The sequence below is a fragment of the Sander lucioperca genome, chromosome 8, assembly GCF_008315115.2.
Source record: "Sander lucioperca isolate FBNREF2018 chromosome 8, SLUC_FBN_1.2, whole genome shotgun sequence".
Classification (NCBI taxonomy): Eukaryota; Metazoa; Chordata; class Actinopteri; order Perciformes; family Percidae; genus Sander; species Sander lucioperca.
In genome coordinates, this window is record NC_050180.1 from 34,374,559 (window position 1) to 34,394,558 (window position 20,000).

The 20,000-nt window shown below is 40.1% G+C and overlaps 1 protein-coding gene and 2 long non-coding RNA genes across 4 annotated transcripts in view; all 3 read left to right on the plus strand.

Moving 5' to 3' along the window:
- mylkb (myosin light chain kinase b) overlaps positions 1 to 103 on the plus strand; it is a 51,671-nt gene extending 51,568 nt beyond the window's left edge. For both annotated transcript variants that reach the window (XM_036004332.1, XM_036004333.1), the window contains one exon: positions 1 to 103. This exon is cut by the window's left edge and continues 805 nt beyond it. The gene's annotated coding sequence lies outside the window, so the exon portion shown is untranslated.
- A 784-nt stretch (positions 104 to 887) lies between these two features.
- Positions 888 to 1,949, plus strand: LOC118495601. Its single transcript, XR_004898073.1, has 2 exons — positions 888 to 1,232; positions 1,414 to 1,949. It is a non-coding gene; the product is annotated as an uncharacterized LOC118495601 (long non-coding RNA).
- A 3,761-nt stretch (positions 1,950 to 5,710) lies between these two features.
- Positions 5,711 to 8,434, plus strand: LOC118495600. The gene is made up of 3 exons (XR_004898072.1): positions 5,711 to 6,240; positions 7,802 to 7,804; positions 8,425 to 8,434. It is a non-coding gene; the product is annotated as an uncharacterized LOC118495600 (long non-coding RNA).
- The last annotated feature ends 11,566 nt before the right edge of the window (positions 8,435 to 20,000 follow it).

The window sequence follows — 20,000 nt, forward strand, 5'->3', positions numbered from 1 at the left end:
TTCACTTTAGCTTACAGTAATTTTTTGCTACCTTTTTAAATCCCATCCGACCGTTACGGAGTAAAATAAAAAAGCTTTCTAACGTTGTTTTGGCAAAGTATCTGTCAACAAATGTAAATGGGAAGCGTGATTAGGGCTTTGTGCCCGTTTGAAATTTTAAAAGACTATAACACTGAGTACAATTTAAAGCTACTTTCTACTTTTACTTGAGTATATTTTTATGCCGGTAATTTTTCTTGTACTTAAGTAAAAGTTCATCAAAGTAATAGTACTTTAAGTAGAATATGTTTGTACTCTTTCCACGTCTGGTCATGAGCGTATTAAACTCCCCAGTCAAAAAAACATTTTTCTTTCTAACTTAATATCGTGATCTAACTATGTTGTACGCTAAGCCCCGCCCACATCAGGTTAGCCTCTGTTCATTGGTGGGTTTCCTCTCGCAGTTTGTGTCATTGCTCAGTTCTACACTTAAGACGATGACCAAAACCTTTCTGAGGAAACACACGGATGAAGAGGGGAAACGCATGCTGTCCTGAAGGCTAACGGTACGTGTCCACGGGGGGCGTTTTCTGACCGGAGGAATCGTAACACCTCCCAGCATTGGATGTACGCTTCATGAGCTCGCCACTAGCGGTTATCAGTATCTCTTACAAGCAAAGAAAACACACAATTCACTCGCAGATTTCAAACCGTTTAATTGGAAACTTTCTCTTATTTTATGAAAATAGTTCACTGAAATGTGTTTCCAATGTGAGACTTGGTACGTGACTACGTGACTAGCTACATGACTACATGACTAGGTATGTGACTATGTGACTAGCTACGTGAGTACATGACTAGCTACGTGAGTACGTGACTAGGTATGTGACTACGTGACTAGGTACATGAGTACGTGACTAGGTACGTGAGTACGTGACTAGCTACGTGACTACATGACTAGGTACGTGACTAGCTACGTGACTACGTGACTAGGTACGTGACTACGTGACTAGCTACGTGACTACATGACTAGGTATGTGACTAGGTACGTGACTAGCTACGTGACTACGTGACTAGGTACGTGACTACATGACTAGGTATGTGACTAGGTACGTGACTACGTGACTAGCTACGTGACTACGTGACTAGGTACAAGACTAGCTACGTCACTACGTGACTAGGTACGTGAGTACATGACTAGGTACGTGACTATGTGACTAGGTACGTGACTACGTGACTAGCTACGTGACTACGTGACTAGGTACGTGAGTACGTGACTAGGTACGTGAGTACGTGACTAGCTACGTGAGTACGTGACTCCTTGCGTTACGTGGCTGCTTGTTTGGAAACTTTAGCATATTTTACAAAAATAGTTCACTGAATTGTGTCTTGATTTCAGATCGACAACGGTCACTGTTTTCCAGAGGCGTAGAGGCCAGCAGGACGCCCCTGATTTGCATAACGTAGCCTGAATTAAACTTTATGCAAATGAGGAGCGGGAAACTCCCTGCCCCGTCTCTAGAAGGTTGCCGCGACAATACGAACACAATGAACTACAAACATGGAAATGGCGCTGCCCGTTGACACGTACGTTAGCATTAAGGTACCATATGTGTTTTAAAGGTAACATAAATAATATTCAGCTGCAGTTTTAAGGGCCCCTTCAGCAAAGACTCATGGGAGTTGTAGTTAATGTTTATGTTGGGAGTGCTGTACTTGATGCAGACCTGCTCCCTGTGGGAGTCCCGGGGAGGAAGAGGAAGAGGAAGAGGAAGAGGAGGAGATGATCTTAGCTTTATATCCACAGAGTTTCGTCACCTGACAATAATACGGCTCACTGTGAGAAAAGCTCCACGTAGCTAACGGCTCAAAGCAACACAGCAACACACAACAGCCAAGAAAACTACATTTATCACCTAAAGATGATCCAGATTTTCCTGATAAACTGAGACAGGAACATGTCTGGGTGTAACTGTACGTCCACACCGCCGCTAACTTGATCTTCTAAAGATACAGGAAGTCATTCATTAACAATGGAAGCTGCTTCTCTCAGCTGCAAGGAGCGGAAAATCTGTCGGCGTCACGTTTTGGGCGTTTTGAGCGACCAGAGCGTCAATCAGAAAGTTGAAAGTAGGTCAACTTTATGGTAATGAGCTATGACGCCGTTCAGCGGCAAGCAGCGGCAACCAATCAGAATATAGACGTCCTTCATGCTGGCTGATTCCAGAGAAACATACGATGTAAACTTTGGTTCCTACCAAAACATTAGTTCAGAGAGAAAGGAGGAGAAGCTCATCATGGCCGTTGCTGGGTTCCCTATCATTTATGATGTTTGCGTATAGGGACCAGTTAACGTTACCTGCCGGTCACATGGTCTCTAAACAGTCCGCTCACGGTGAAGTCCTGCACGGATCAACAGCTGGCGGCTGCTCGCTCTGCCTGCACGCTGCTGCGGTTCAGCGGCTAACGAGCGAGCTAACTGCTAACAGACACCGCTGCGACCAACAACCAATACACATTCTGTCATTATATATGTCATTTATAAAAGGTTTCTAGTGTCAGTGTATTGGCCGTGCAGTGGCTGCTTGATCTTTTTCCATGATGAACATAGAATGCTGCTACGTCAGAGCGGCCAAAGCCTCAAACAGCTTCCCCGGACTTTCTGACCAGCGTCCTCGACCGGGCGGCCAGAGCTTCTTTGTAGCTCAAGTCGGCGGCGGTGTGGACGTACGGTTAACGGCGGTGTGTACGTACAGTTACACTTCACTAGAACTCATTTCAGACACAGCTAACTTCCCCTTTTATTAGCTTTAGCACCTGACAATAACAAACAACATGTACATTAATTCAGCCTTTAAAACCAGGAGAAGTCAACAATTGCCGTATTACGATACTCAAAATCTAACACGGTACAATGTTAGAAATGTCCATGGAAATTTAATATTCTGTGTTAATATGAAGGGATTTTCTGTAATGATTTTTCCCAATGTTTTTCCATCTTTTGATTTTTGGATGAACAGAAATGTCCGTAAACTTCATTTTCTGCCAGGACATCATCTATTTTTCTACGGATTTGTTTCTGACAGTGTTCTAGTCTCGTTGAAAGATGTCAGTGATAGTCCGCTACACAAGAACACCATGTTGAGATGAAGTTTACTTCCCCATAACGGGGTTTCTGGGTAACGAAGTCTTTTGAATTCAAACAGTTTCGCGTCGTAGCCACTTTGAGCTGCTACTAGGCCAGGAATCACGATTTTTTTTTGCTTAGAATTGATATCACGATTCTCTGCCACAATTTTTTTCTCACGAAGTGTGTTGATTGCACAAAAAACAAATTGGCAGTACCAAACATAGATTTTTTTTTGGCATCTATAGCACATCACACATCACCACGAGCCTGTAAACACAGAGGCTTCAATGAATGAAGGAAATATAGTCCATACTGGCCATTTAACAGGACTCTATCTGTACAGTAGGCTACCAAAAATAGTGATAATATAACACAGAACTAAATATGGCCCTGATACAGGCTCTATCTGGACTAAATATGGCCCTGATACAGGCTCTATCTGGACTAAATATGGCCCTGATACGGGCTCTATCTGAACTAAATATGGCCCTGATACGGGCTCTATCTGGACTAAATATGGCCCTGATACAGGCTCTATCTGGACTAAATATGGCCCTGATACGGGCTCTATCTGAACTAAATATGGCCCTGATACGGGCTCTATCTGAACTAAATATGGCCCTGATACAGGCTCTATCTGGACTAAATATGGCCCTGATACGGGCTCTATCTGAACTAAATATGGCCCTGATACGGGCTCTATCTGGACTAAATATGGCCCTGATACAGGCTCTATCTGGACTAAATATGGCCCTGATACGGGCTCTATCTGAACTAAATATGGCCCTGATACGGGCTCTATCTGAACTCAATATGGCCCTGATACAGGCTCTATCTGGACTAAATATGGCCCTGATACAGGCTCTATCTGGACTAAATATGGCCCTGATACAGGCTCTATCTGGACTAAATATGGCCCTGATACGGGCTCTATCTGAACTAAATATGGCCCTGATACGGGCTCTATCTGAACTAAATATGGCCCTGATACAGGCTCTATCTGAACTAAATATGGCCCTGATACGGACTCTATCTGGACTAAATATGGCCCTGATACGGGCTCTATCTGAACTAAATATGGCCCTGATACGGACTCTATCTGGACTAAATATGGCCCTGATACGGACTCTATCTGAACTAAATATGGCCCTGATACGGACTCTATCTGGACTAAATATGGCCCTGATACGGACTCTATCTGGACTAAATATGGCTCTGATACGGGCTCTATCTGAACTCCTTCAACATGTATTTACCTAATTAAAACATGTTAATGTCAAATGCTTTCAATAAATTAATTGAAGGATAAAAAATGTTTAAAAATCTAAGTCATTTCAAAATTGAATCGCGAACAGGTGAATCGAGATCGCAATTTTATAACTATGTATCGTGCAGGCCTAGCTGCTACTAAAACCAAAGTGCCTTAAGGTCTACGTGACGCAGCTCTGTGGATACACGGCTCAGAAGGAGATAACTTATATAACACTAACCCATTTCTTTAGTCTATAATCAGTTGCTCCCTGTTTGCATCCGACGCCTTCAGCTGAGAAATGTTGACTGTGTCAGTGTGGTTCTTCTCTTCTGTTTGAGCACTTTTCTCGTTTGTATTTTTGTCTGCGACAGCAGCAGTTTGCTTCCAGCGAACGTCACCTCCGCCTTACCTCGTTCGCCTTAAAGCAACACAGAGACGCTTTCAAATTCCCGTCTGGGTGGTTTTAAACTTTTCTACAACACATTTGTCACGTTGCTGAACTAAATACGTAACTTTTTCCTTCTGGCTGCCACGTTTGTTCACACTTAAAGATGATCTAACATGTCTTAATCTGAAGATGCTACCTTTAGAGGAAAGGCTATTTACACACCGGGGCGTTTCCTGTTATGCCATTCATATTTTTTGGAGCAGTTGTTTTCGTTGTGAGTTCTTTCAGACGGACCGTGAATATTACTTGGCAATAAAATGACATAATGTTTTCTCCAAATGTAGATTTTTCACAGATGCACGTAGTCCGAATCCAGAGGAAAAAAGTTAGAATATTTCAGGAAAAAAAGTCGGAATATTTCAGGAAAACAAGTCAGAATATTTCCAGAAAAAAAGTCAGAATATTTCTATAAAATACTCAGATTATTTCAAGAAAAAAAGTCGGAATATTTCCAGAAAAAAAATCGGAATATTTCAACAAAATACTCAGATTATTTCAAGAAAAAAAGTCAGAATATTTCAGAAAAAAAGTTAGAATATTTCGGGAAAACAAGTCAGAATATTTCCAGAAAAAAAAGTCAGAATATTTCTATAAAATACTCAGATTATTTCAAGAAAAAAAGTCGGAATATTTCCAGAAAAAAAATCTGAATATTTCAGAAAAAAAGTCAGAATATTTTAGGAAGAAAAGTCAGAATATTTTAGGAAGAAAAGTCAGAATATTTTAGGAAGAAAAGTCAGAATATTTCCGAAAAAAGTCGGAATATTTCAAGAAAAAAAGTCTGAATATATCCGGAAAAAAAGTCAGAATATTTTAGGAAGAAAAGTCAGAATATTTCCGATAAAAGTCGGAATATTTCAAGAAAAAAAGTCTGAATATATCCGGAAAAAAAGTCAGAATATTTTAGGAAGAAAAGTCAGAATATTTTAGGAAGAAAAGTCAGAATATTTCCGAACAAAATCGGAATATTTCAAGAAAAAAAGTCTGAATATATCATAAAAGGTCCTCCACTAATCCAACCCCCGGCAGCGTTCTCCGTCCTCATATCTAAACCAGAGAAGGTAACGGTCGCGGTTTTAAACACGTGGTTAACGTTGTCAAACGGTCCCAGTTTGGTTAGGTTTCGACACCAAAACTACTGAGTTTAGTTGATAAAAATATGGAGGTTTTCAAATCAGACGTGACTTCACTTCCTGAAGGTTACCACGTGACGCAGAACGTGACCCAGAGCCTTCTGAGATGAAACTTGCCTCGCATTTGCCAACCACTCCCTCTGTTCTTCCCTTTCACAATGAAAGCCCCCGACTGCCTAACTATTTACCAGTCGGTGTGAATATTTAGAGGCCAGCATTTCACATCTTTGTTTGGTTTGTTGGTAACGCTCACAGTGTGTAAAGGCCTGATTCAGAATACTCAAACATAACATAACCTGTATCAACATCAGATTATTGTAATGTTGGGAATAAAAGTGGAATATTAAACACGTCGTTGTGAATGAACGCCACACTAGGTCCATTGCCAGTAACTCCCAAAACAACATATATGAACTTTTTATTTACCGTTGTGGAAAAGCCGCACATTGGCCATTTTAAACAGGTGGCTGTTTTATTTTGCACGTAACTGTCGCAGTTTTAAACACGTAGTTAACGTTTAGAAACTAAGGAGGCAACAAAAAAGATTGGTTAGGGTTGGGAAAAGATCAGGGATTAAAATAAGTAATGAACATAACTACGTCACGGACTTAACTCTTAACAAGTCTTCAAAAAATAAATCGGAATATTTCAGGAATAAAAAGTCCAAATATTTCAGGAAAAAAAGATGGAATATTTCAGGAAAATAAATAGGAATATTTCAATAAAATACTCTGATTATTTCAAGAAAAAAAGTCTGAATATTTCAGGAAAAAAAGATGGAATATTTCAGGAAAATAAATAGGAATATTTCAAGAAAAAAAGTCGGAATATTTCAGGAAAAAAAGATGGAATATTTCAGGAAACTAAATAGGAATATTTCAATAAAATACTCGGATTATTTCAGGAAAAAAAGTTGGAATATTTCAGGAAAATAAATTGATATATTTCAGTAAAAGAAGACGGAATATTTCAGGATAAAAAGTCAGAATATTTCAGGAAAAAAACTTCTTGTTTCCTGGGTGAAAGTCCTATGTTAGTTTGTCGAGGACGGCGTGTGATGTCAGCGTCATGTGACGGTGTGTGATGTCAGCGTCATGTGACGGTGTGTGATGTCAGCGTCATGTGACGGCGTGTGATGTCAGCGTCATGTGACGGCGTATGATGTCAGCGTCATGTGACGGTGTGTCTGGTGGAAACAAGATGGGATTTAAAAGCGTCTCTCTGCTGAGTTCACGCTGATGTCCAAGTCGTATCTTTGAAGATATTTTTTGTCACATTCCAGCTGTTTAGTTTGTGCTTTAAGACATTTATTTAAAGGTTTTCTTTCAGCCAGAAACCAAAGAAACTTCTTTAAGATATGCACAGGTGTGTGTTTGCGTTTCAACCTTACCTGGGCCTGTGTATGTGTATGTGTGTGTGTGTGTGTGTGTGTGTGTGTGTGTTTTTGCTGTTCATTTGTTTTGAAGAATGTTTTATTTTTAGACTTATTTAATGCACAGATTCATAATTCTAATAGCTTGGAGATTTTCTCGCCAGCACTTAATCTGTCACCGTTATTACAACTTCATCCATCAGTGGACTCACTCCTAGACTGGTTTGTGTTTTAGATGTATGTAGATTATATTTCTCTAGTTTTTATAAATATATATCAGTTTGATGAACTGCAGATGACATGTATGAGAACACTACGACTGTAGTTGCTCACAGATACCAAATAAATCTTATCACAAAACCAAACTGCTGTGGACCTGTACTCCATTTTATGTGTGTTTATGTGTCTGTGTGTGTGGGTGTGTCTGTGTGTGTGTGTGTGTGTGTGTGTGTGTGTTCTGGTAATCAACATGTTGTGGGGACAAAAGTCTGTTTAAACACTCACGTCACGGGGACCTCTTGTGGTGTCACCAAGTCATTCTGAAGGTGTCTGTGTGACTTTTAGCATTGGCACATAAAACATGTCTTGTGTGTCTGTGTGTGTGTGTGTGTGTGTGTGTGTGTGTGTGTGTGTGTGTGTGTGTGTCTGTGTTTGTGTGTGTGTGTGTGTGTGTGTGTGTGTGTGTGTGTGTGTGTTTGTGCGTGCGTGTCTGTGTGTGTCGGTGTGTGTGTGTTTGTGTGTGTGCGCGAGTGTGTGTCTGTGTGTGTGTTGGTGTGTGTGTGTGTCTGTTTGTGTGTGTGCATGTGCGTGTGTGTGTCTGTGTTTGTGAGTGTGTATGTTTGTGTGTGCATGTGTGTGTTTCTGTGTATGTGTATGTGTGTTTCTGTGTGTATATGTGTGTGTCTGTGTGTCTGTGTGTGTGTTCTGGTAATCAAAATGTTATGGGGACAGAAGTGTGTTTAAACACTCACGAAACGGGGACCTCTTGCGGTGTGGGGACAAAACATTAGGTCCTCATAAGGGAAACCCTTTTAACCCTTTAAGCGCCAAAGTCGCAAAATTGCGACATGACGGCGTACTGAATCAAACAGCTGTTTTCTCTAAATAGAGTGTTGTATGTCATTCATACTCCCCTCCACTAGTTGGCAGACATCCCGTACTTAGACCTTAGCTCAGAAATACGTCATGCTTCAATGCAAAATGTTCGAGAAAATCCCATCCAAACGTGACTTTTTTTGTCAAAAGCGACTAGCGACTTTTGTGGTGTTATTGGAGACTTTTGTGGTGTTTGGAGACTCGTGAAAGTACGTATTACTCACCAGTTATGTGCTCAACGAGGAGCGGGTGCTGCCGTGAGCCCCTCCCCCGTCCAAAAGCTCTCACAGGCGGTCAGTCTCTCAGTAGCCTCGCACAGCGAGCAGAGAGGTGACGCACAGCGCTCCGCGTCCAGCCTGCATTGAATCACGTATGCAGCGCCGTTCTTGCCCTGGCTTACAGAGCGGGGTGTAAATGTAAATGTTTCTTCACTCTCACACAAAATAATTAGGGACACGACGCGGTACTGAATCAAACTGTTGTTTTCTCCGAGAAAAAGTTATACGAGGAGCGGGTGCTGCCGTGAGCCCCTCCCCCGTCCAAAAGCCGTCACAGGCGGTCAGTGTCTCAGTAGCCTCGCGCAGCAGTCACAGCCTGCCGTCAGAGCAGAGAGGAGACACACACCACTCCACGTCCAGGCTGCACATGAACAGCTTTCTGTTTACATGTATATGCTACTATATGGCACAGTAGTCATCATTTTGAACTGTTGGTTTTACCATATACAGTTTTCCTGTCCATTTGTTAGGCTTTGTGGTTGGGTGTCTCAATATTGTTCATATTGTCTCTGTACTGTATAATGATAATGATAATAATGAAGAAGAGAAGAAAAAAGAAAAGAAAAAGTGTCCTCCAATAGCGTGGTGGTGGGTAAAAAAAAAAAAAAAAATAAAAATAACGCCTACTGTTTACATGAGTTTTGTGGTGTAGTAATAGTTGTAGTTTACGACTGTTGGCTTACAATTGACTTTTTCCCTGTTCATTTGATATGTGGACAACATAACAAATGGATGGAGGGGGGTAAATCTGATGAAATAAGTTCAACTATCTTCTAAAATATCAGGAATTTCATGGAAATTACATAATCCAATATGGCCGCCGCCATATGACGTCATAATATGCAAATTAGAAGGGAAAATTTACTCCCGAGATAAACATTAGGTTATTCTCAATATTTGTCTCATTTACACTTTGTCTCTATCTCAAACGACTTTCAAGCCAGAACCTTCTGAAATTTAGGTGTCAAAATCTAGTATTTTTAGAAATAATACCCGGCGCCTAAAGGGTTAAATAAATGCTAAATAAAAGTTATTCTGAAGGAGTCTGTTGGCACATAAAACATGTTTTAATGTGTGTGTTTGTGTGTGTTTGTGTGCATGTGTTTCTGTGTGTGTGTATGTGTGTGCGTGTGTGTGTATGTGTTAGTGTGTGTCTCTGCGTGTGTGTGTGTCTGTGTGTGTGTGTGTGTGTGTGTATGTATGTGTGTGTGTCTGTGTGTGTGTGTGTGTGTGTATGTGTGTGTGTGTGTGTGCATGTGTGTGTATATGTGTGAGCGTGAGTTTGAGTGTGTGCGTGTGTGTCTGTGTGAGTGTGTGTTTCTGTGTGTGTGTGTGTGTATGTGTGTGTGTGTGTGTGTGTGTGTGCATGCATGCGTGTGTGTGTGTCTGTGTGTGTGTGTGTCTGTGTGTCTGTGTGTGTGTGTGTGTATATTTATTTCTGTGTGTGCGTGTGTGTGTGTGCATCCGTGTGTGCCTGTGTGTCTATGTGTGTGTGTGTGTTTGTGTGTCTTGTGTTCTGGTAATCAACATGTTGTGGGGACAAAACTCTGTTTAAACACTCACGTCACGGGGACCTCTTGTGGTGTCACCAAGTCATTCTGAAGGTGTCTGTGTGACTTTTAGCATTGGCACATAAAACATGTTTTGTGTGTGTGTGTGTGTGTGTGTGTGCGCAAATGTGGTGCGTGTGTGTGTTTGTGTGTGTGTGTGTGCATGTGCGTGTGTGTGTGTGTCTGTGTTAGTGTGTGTATGTTTGTGTGTGCATGTGTGTGTGTGTGTGTGTGTTTCTGTGTGTATGTGTATGTGTGTGTTCTGGTAATCAATATGTTATGGGGAAAAAAGTGTTTAAACACTCACGAAACGGGGACCTCTTGCGGTGTGGGGACAAAACATTAGGTCCTCATAGGGGAAACCCTTTTAAATAAATGCTGAAGTTATTCTGAAGGAGTCTGTTGGCACATAAAACATTTTTTAATGTGTGTGTGTGTGTGTGTGTTTGTGTGTTTGTGTGCATGTGTGTCTGTGTGTCTGTGTTAGTGTGTGCGTGTGTCTGTGTTGACTGTGTGTGTGTGTGTGTCTGTGTGTGTGCGTGTATGTATGTGTGAGTGTGTGTGTGTCTGTGTGAGTGTGTCTGTGTGCGTGTGTGTCTGTGTAAGTGTGTGTGTGTGCGTGTGTGTCTGTGTAAGTGTGTGTCTGAGTGTGTGTGTGTCTGTGTGCATGTGTGTGTGTGCATGTGTGAACATGTGTTTCTGTGTGTGTGCGTGTGTATTTGTGTGAGTGTGTGTGTGTGTGTGTCTGTGTGCATGTGTGTGTGTATATGTGTGAACATGTGTTGACTGTGTGTGTGTGTGTGTGTCTGTGTGTGTGCGTGTATGTATGTGTGAGTGTGTGTGTGTGTGTGTGCGTGTGTGTGTGTGTGCGTGTGTGTCTGTGTAAGTGTGTGTCTGAGTGTGTGTGTGTCTCTGTGCATGTGTGTGTGTGCATGTGTGTGTGTATATGTGTGAACATGTGTTTCTGTGTGTGTGCATGTGTGTTTGTGTGAGTGTGTGTGTGTGTCTGTGTGTGTGTGTGTGTGTGTGCATGTTTATTTCTGTGTGTGTGTGTGTGTGCATGTGTGTTTGTGTGTCTTGTGTTCTGGTAATCAACATGTTGTGGGGACAAAACTCTGTTTAAACACTCACGTCACGGGGACCTCTTGTGGTGTCACCAAGTCATTCTGAAGGTGTCTGTGTGACTTTTAGCATTGGCACATAAAACATGTTTTGTGTGTGTGTGTGTGTGTGTGTGTGTGCGCGAATGTGGTGCGTGTGTGTGTTTGTGTGTGTGTGTGTGTGTGTGTGTGTGTGTCTGTGTTAGTGTGTGTATGTTTGTGTGTGCATGTGTGTGTGTGTGTGTGTGTGTGTGTGTTTCTGTGTGTATGTGTATGTGTGTGTTCTGGTAATCAATATGTTATGGGGAAAAAAGTGTTTAAACACTCACGAAACGGGGACCTCTTGCGGTGTGGGGACAAAACATTAGGTCCTCATAAGGGAAACCCTTTTAAATAAATGCTGAAGTTATTCTGAAGGAGTCTGTTGGCACATAAAACATTTTTTAATGTGTGTGTGTGTGTGTGTTTGTGTGTTTGTGTGCATGTGTGTCTGTGTGTGTGTGTGTGTGTCTGTGTTAGTGTGTGCGTGTGTCTGTGTTGACTGTGTGTGTGTGTGTGTCTGTGTGTGTGCGTGTATGTATGTGTGAGTGTGTGTGTGTGTGTGTGTGTGTGCGTGTGTGTCTGTGTGAGTGTGTGTGTGTGCGTGTGTGTCTGTGTAAGTGTGTGTCTGAGTGTGTGTGTGTCTGTGTGCATGTGTGTGTGTGCATGTGTGAACATGTGTTTCTGTGTGTGTGCGTGTGTGTTTGTGTGAGTGTGTGTGTGTGTGTCTGTGTGCATGTGTGTGTGTATATGTGTGAACATGTGTTGACTGTGTGTGTGTGTGTGTGTGTGTCTGTGTGTGTGCGTGTATGTATGTGTGAGTGTGTGTGTGTGTGTGTGAGTGTGTGTGTGCGTGTGTGTCTGTGTAAGTGTGTGTCTGAGTGTGTGTGTGTCTCTGTGCATGTGTGTGTGTATATGTGTGAACATGTGTTTCTGTGTGTGTGCATGTGTGTTTGTGTGAGTGTGTGTGTGTGTCTGTGTGTGTGTGTGTGTGTGCATGTTTATTTCTGTGTGTGTGTGTGTGTGCATGTGTGTTTGTGTGTCTTGTGTTCTGGTAATCAACATGTTGTGGGGACAAAACTCTGTTTAAACACTCACGTCACGGGGACCTCTTGTGGTGTCACCAAGTCATTCTGAAGGTGTCTGTGTGACTTTTAGCATTGGCACATAAAACATGTTTTGTGTGTGTGTGTGTGCGCGAGTGTGGTGCATGTGTGTGTTTGTGTGTGTGCATGTGCGTGTGTGTGTGTGTCTGTGTTAGTGTGTGTATGTTTGTGTGTGCATTTGTGTGTGTGTGTGTTTCTGTGTGTATGTGTATGTGTGTGTTCTGGTTATCAATATGTTATGGGGAAAAAACGAAACGGGGACCTCTTGCGGTGTGGGGACAAAACATTAGGTCCTCATAAGGGAAACCCTTTTAAATAAATGCTGAAGTTATTCTGAAGGAGTCTGTTGGCACATAAAACATTTTTTAATGTGTGTGTGCGTGTGTGTTTGTGTTTGTGTGCATGTGTGTCTGTGTGTGTGTATGTGTGTGTGTGTGTGTGTGTGTCTGTGTTAGTGTGTGCGTGTGTGTGTGTCTGTGTTGACTGTGTGTGTGTGTGTGTGTGTGTCTGTGTGTGTGTGTGTGTGTGTGTGTGTCTGTGTGTGTGTGTGTGTGTGTGTGTGTGCGTTTGTGTCTGTGTAAGTGTGTGTGTCTGAGTGTGTGTGTGTCTGTGTGCATGTGTGTTTGTATATGTGTGAGCATTTGTTTGTGTGTGTGCGTGCGTGTGTGTGCGTGTGAGTGTGTGTGTGTGTCTGTGTCTGTGTGTGTGTGTGTGTGTGTGTGTGTGTGTGCATGTTTATTTCTGTGTGTGTGTGTGTGTGCATGTGTGTTTATGTGTCTTGTGTTCTGGTAATCAACATGTCATGGGGACATCTTGCGGTGTGGGGACAAAACATTAGGTCCTCATGAGGGAAACCTTTTAAATAAATGCTGAAGTTATTCTGAAGGAGTCTGTTGGCACATAAAACATTTTTTAATGTGTGTGTGTTTGCATGCATGTGTGTCTGTGTGTGTGTGTGTGTGTGCATGTTTACTTCTGTGTGTGTGTGTGTGCATGTGTGTTTGTGTGTCTTGCAAATAAACACCTTTGTTGTCCAGATAATTTTAATATGAATATAAATGACCAATGAAACAGAAGAACCGACCGATTGAGTAACAAGGTTACCAACATGTGACTCTGCAGAGTCTTGATGATGTTGTTTTAAAGTGTGACTGAAACAGGAAGCTGATCAAACTGATCAGGATCTAAATTCCTCAGTAGAGCTGATAAACATCCAGGATTTATCTCAACACCTTGGACGGAAAATTCTAGTTAACTCATCGAGGTCACACATCAGAAAGGTGACGCCTCTCACGGGAAGTGTGTGTGTGTGTATGTGTGTGTGTGTGTGTGTGTGTGTGCCTTGTGTGTGTGAGTGTGTATGTGTGTGTGTGTCTGTGTGTGTATGTGTGTGTGTGTGTCTGTGTGTGTATGTGCGTGTATGTCTGTGTGTGTGTGTGTGTGTGTCTGTGTCTCTCTATGTGTGTGTATCTGTCTGTGTGTGTCTGTATCTGTCATCCATGATTATTATGTATGATGATTTGACCAATTAGCATGGATGCTAGCGAACTCAAGGGCTAGTGCTAAGGAATGACTCACCATTTTAATGGAATTCACTGCCTTTAACTCCGTGACGACAGTGGATTCAGGCACAGCTCTCTTTCATTCTATTCACAACAAGGCATAGCCAGTATTGGATAGTATATAGTATGTAGAATTGATTTAATTCATTAAATGTTTTTCTTTTTTTCTTACCAAGTGAATAACAGCCGCTTACGTTCCGATGTAGCCCCAAAAGGGACGTGAGGAGACGTAAATCTAGCGATCTAATGTAGCTAGTTGATAGCTGATTGGTCAGCTCACAGACCCAAGTTCACCCATTGGTTTACAAGCTCATCAAAGCTAAGTGAAAGTTAAATCATTTTCCATTATTTTCTCCCAAAGCTCTTACAACTACTTTTGACCACATTTTAATAACTTGGAAAACAAAAGGAATGTCTCAAAATAAAACAAACTAATATAGGGGTGCCATTATTGTTAACTTTGAAGGGCTTGTAAATAAGCCAATGGGTGATCTTGGGTCCATGAGCTGACCAATCAGCTATGAACAAGGCTACGTTAGATCGCCAGATTTACGTCCCCTCAAGTCCCTTTAGGTGCTGCATCGGAAGGTCGTCTAAGGCTGCTGTTATTCACTCGCTAAGAGAAAAACAACGACATTTAGTGAATTATATCAATTCTACGTACTATATACTATCTAATACTGGCTATGCCTTGTTGTGAATAGAATGAAAGAGAGCTGTGGCTGAATCCACTGTCATCACGGAGTTAAAGGCAGTGAATTCCGTTAAAATGGTGAGTCATTCCTTAGCACTAGGCCTTGAGTTCGCTAGCATCCATGCTAATCGGTGCTAATTATGGATGTATTAAGAGAACGGTGCTAATATTTCAAAGCTAACGGGTTAGCTAAGGTGCTGTATTCATATGCTAATAGGGTACTTAGCCACAAAGGGCTAGCGGAGTACTGTGTATTGCCTGTGGAAAGGCTAATGATTCTATCTATTGGTTATGGAAAGTAATGTTGCTTTTCAACACTATTGCTAGCTGTGGGTATTTTGTTGAATGAATGTTCGTACAAATTGTGAGTTTAATTGTTTAACTGGAGTTTATGGAGAAGTAACTTTAAGAGGCTAATTTTTAGTGCATTCTTTCTACTGTTACCGGTGCAGGGAGGGATAGATAAGCACACATGTCTTAATGCCTCTAGATTACAACACTAGCTTAAGTTATGGGAAAATAATACAATTTGAGAGATTTTTACATGCAATTTATGCAGTTATATTAAGAATAGTGTTAATGTTACTAAGTTAGGTTCCATAAAACGTGAATTAGAAATGTATTTTTTGTATAAAGGTTACCTATTAATATAAATGTACTTTTGATACCTGAAAGGGATTTATATAGTTTTGATACCTAAGAAGAAATTTAAGAACGGTTGTACAACTGAATAGAGATTTAGATATTTCAATATGGGTTAACTGAAATATTACCTCATTTTATTTTCATTGTAACCTAAGCAATTGATTTTATTACTAAATAGTATTTGAGAGAACTGATTTGGCCTTATCTACAGGTGGAGGACGTGGAGATTTGAGAAGCGCTACTCACGGGAGGTCCGGTCCACAGAGGGATATTGGACCACATCGACTCTTCAGATCCCAGAGACTTCCAGGGTTTAGAGATTCCCAGTTCAGTTGGCTGGGTGGCGAGCTACAGGATGGAGACTCTGAACTTAGACGGATTCCTTCTTCTTGGTGGTAGGACAAACAGAAACCAAAGTTATATGGGCCCCAACGTTGAACATCTCTGAACTCTTGTCATCAAAGAACAATTGAGCTCATAGAACTGAAAAGGGTTTCTGTTATGTGCGCACTTTATTATTTTAGATGTTATTTTTCATACCTGTGTTTATCTGTATGTATGCCATATTTCTGTGTATATTAATACACTTCTCAAACTGTATCCTAGTTTCCTAGTCTCTTTATTGATGTTCAATTCTCTGGCTCTTACCAATCTAGTTTTCTTCTGGATCTGGTCCAAATTCACACTGATATCAATTACATAACACTATTAGGAACTATTTCATAAATGTACATTCTTACTACATTGTAATAAGGGTTACAAATACTTGTTTTACTTGTGTTTCTGTTGTATCTGCTAGCCTTTGCAACTCATTCATAAATGCTTTGTAAAGCATAGTAAGTCCTCATTTTAGATGGGCTCATGCCATGTAGTCAACTAATCAGTAGTAACTCATGAGTTAATCATGAATTGATGTTTTGGTAAGTGCTTGTTAAAGATGCATTAACACACTAACTATCCGTAGGCATATTTCTGAAGGCGTGTCCAAATAGAACAATACATGTGTGTCCAGGTTCTGGTAGCCTTTGCAACTCACTTATAAATGATTTGTAAAGCATAGAAAGTACTCACTTTAGATGGGCTCACACAATATACTTAACTAATCATCAGTAACTCCTGAATTAGTCATGGATTAGATTATTGGTAAGTATTTGCAACAGATGTGTTAACACCCCAGCTAGTAGTTTAGGCCTTTTTCTAAATCATAACATTTTATTTAAGACATGAACAAATGTAGTTGTAGATGGTCTGTTAATCATTAACTTGCTAGTTTTAATTGACCTTTTACGTTCCTGAGTACCTAGTTAATAATGGTAAAATTACTTCATTTACAAATGGTTAATGCATCATTTAGGAATTATTAAAAAATAAACTAAAAAAACATTTTACATGGGCTTACCTACTATAGACCAACCATTTACTAACTATTTACAAATGCTGTACTGATTAGAATGAATGTAGGAACTATGATTTACAAATGATAAACAAATAAATTACTAATAGTTTGTAGATAGTTTATAAAGGGAAAAGTATTTAATTCACCAATGGTTTTTGCAATGCTTATTAAGTGTCAGACTTCTATTTATAAACATCATTATTGAGAGCTTTATTTACTATGAACAAACCATTTATGAGTGTGTATACAAATGCTTTATTTATGAGAATTAGCATAGGAGCAATGGTTTACAAATGATGAACAAAGCATTTAGCAATAGTTAGCAACTTGTTTTATAATGGGAAAATTATTTCATTCATAAATGGTTGTTTAATTATTTATTAAGTATAAATCATATACTTACAAACATATTTTTCAAGATAGGCCTATTTACTATGAACAAACCATTTATAACTATGTGAACAAATGCTTTACTGATGATGAATTATGTAAGAACAATAAATTAATAATGATGAACAAACCATTAACTAATAGGCTTGTTTACGATAAACAAACCATTTATAACTGTGTGAATAAATACTTTACTCATGATGAACTATGTATGAACAATTAATAAGTAATAATGAACAAACCATTAACTAATAGTTAACTAATGCTTAACAAATGATGACTTATGGATAGTTATTATAAAGTGCTACCTAAAAGTCTGCCTGCCTCTATGGGAATTTAACATAGGGGTGTACTCACTTTTGTTGCTGGCAGTTTAGACATTAATGGCTGTGTGTTGAGTTATTTTGAGGGGACAGCACATTTACACTGTTATACAAGCTGTACACTTCATACTTTACATTGTAGCAAAGTGTAATTTCTTCAGTGTTGTCCCATTAAAAGATATAATGAAATATTTACTAAAATGTAAGGGGTGTACTCACTTTTGTGAGATACTGTATATGCACAGTTTTAAAGACAGATATTTAGTTATTTACACTGTGTTCTGCAGTTATCTAATGCTAGGGTATTTGATGCTATCCTGTATTCAATGCAGTCAGGCTATCCCCTCCTGCACTCCGTAGCAGACAATGTGATGGTGAGACAGCACCGATTAAACATTAAGAACAAATTTTTATTTAAGATTTGAGTTGGAGGTGTTTATGGAACAAGAATCACTCAGTACAAGCGCAAATAGCACTGCTGGATTTAATCTTCATGGTAACGTGGATGATATGGAGTGAAAAAATGTGCGTGAGGCATCAATACTTGAAAATATTACGAGTAATAGTTATTCCCATTTACTCTCTGCAGTCTGACTTCAGTTCACCACCTCACCATCTGCATCGCCAATTCCTATTTTGTCTCCAAAATGTGCATGTCATGGTGAGTGCTGATTGGCTGTTACTCATCTAACATCTACCAACCAGAGAGTGTTGTGGGCGGGAGATAAAGTGAGACTCAGTGGTGAGTGAAACGGGAGCAGAGGGAGAGACTCAGAGCTGTAGCTGAGACAAAGTACAACACCTTTTATTTCATTAACTTTATAAATATATATATATATATATATATATATATATAATGGGAACTGCTGCTTATTGTTGGCGTTGGCATCTTCTTTTTGGGTTTTGATAATTACAATTTAATGTTCTTTTATTCAGCACTTTGGTCAGATTAATGTGTGTTTAATTGTGCTCTAGAAATTAACTTTACTGACTGAAAGTTAACATAAGAAACATTTTACAGACCCAGAGATATGTTGCTTATAATAATTAATCAGAAATCACAATCAGAACAAGTTTGATAGTTCATTAATAATGTTTATTATACAGATGATAGATTATAGATATAGACCAAGATATAATAACAAGTTTATAACACTGACAACACTGCAAGATACAACTATTATAAATGCATTAAAGACAATGCATATTCCTTCATATATAATATACAATATCACATAATCTTTAGATTTAAAATACAACATCTGGAACACACACACACACACACAGACACACACACACACAGAGACACACACATACACACACAGAGACACACACACACACACACATCCACAACAACATCAAGAAAAGATCAACTAACTCAATATATATATATATCTAATACAGATGATAAGGGAACATCTGCACCACTTCTAACATCCAAAACTTATTTATATTATTATTATAATAATAATCCATGGGTATATATTTTATATTATTATAATAATAATCATTGGGTATTTATGTCTTATTTCCCATCATTTCTGTTTGTTGTTTCTGTCTTTTGTGTTCTAGTTTACATGTTTTCTCTGCATGAATGTGTCCCATCCCTTGTTTTAAAGCCAGTGTATACCAGGCTGTTTTAAAGCCAGTGTATACCAGGCTGTATTAAAGCCAGTGTATACCAGGCTGTATTAAAGCCAGTGTATACCAGGCTGTTTTAAAGCCAGTGTATATCAGGCTGTATTAAAGCCAATGATGAAATGATCATATATGCATATTAAGTGTGTGTGTGAGCTGAAAGCTGCGCTCCTCTCCGTGTCCTCAGGTTCACAGCGACTACAGCAACACAGAGCATCAGCAGCAGGACACTGAGCACTGAGCATCGCACTTTGAAGAAGGTGGAGTAAATCCCAAAGGGCTCAAAGTACACTAACACAGTTCTCTCTGTTGACTCACACCGATCAAAATAATATGGGTCAATAACTACACACCAGTACTCCCCTGCGTCCCCCACTGAGATATTAGAGATAACCAGGTCATCATAGTCCCTGCTCACTCTGCTCATTATCTGATTAGACCTTAAACTAAAAATTCTTCCGTCTGTTCGGTGTGACTTGATAAACCAAACACCCTTTTTCTCTTCCCAATCTGTGCATGTGAGAGTGACTTCTTCTCCCTCTGAGAAGAGCACTACAGCAGGGGGGCCAAATTTGGGGCACACCACCAGATCATAATCTTGCTCGCTCCTAGAGGTTTCACAGGAGTACCGACCTGAGTGATTTAACATTAGAGATGAAAACACCAGTGAGTAGTTTTGGTCTACTGAAGGAACAGTCTGGTTTTGTTGTCCTAGGTCAGTGGAGGACTTCCTCCAATGTGGGGGCAGTTTATCAATGGAGTCAGCGATAGTGCACGGCAACACAGCGGTCTCTCCCACTGAGCGGTAGATTATGTCATCCTGTAGTCTCAACTGTACAGTGTAACTTCTAACACACTGCTGTTGGTTCA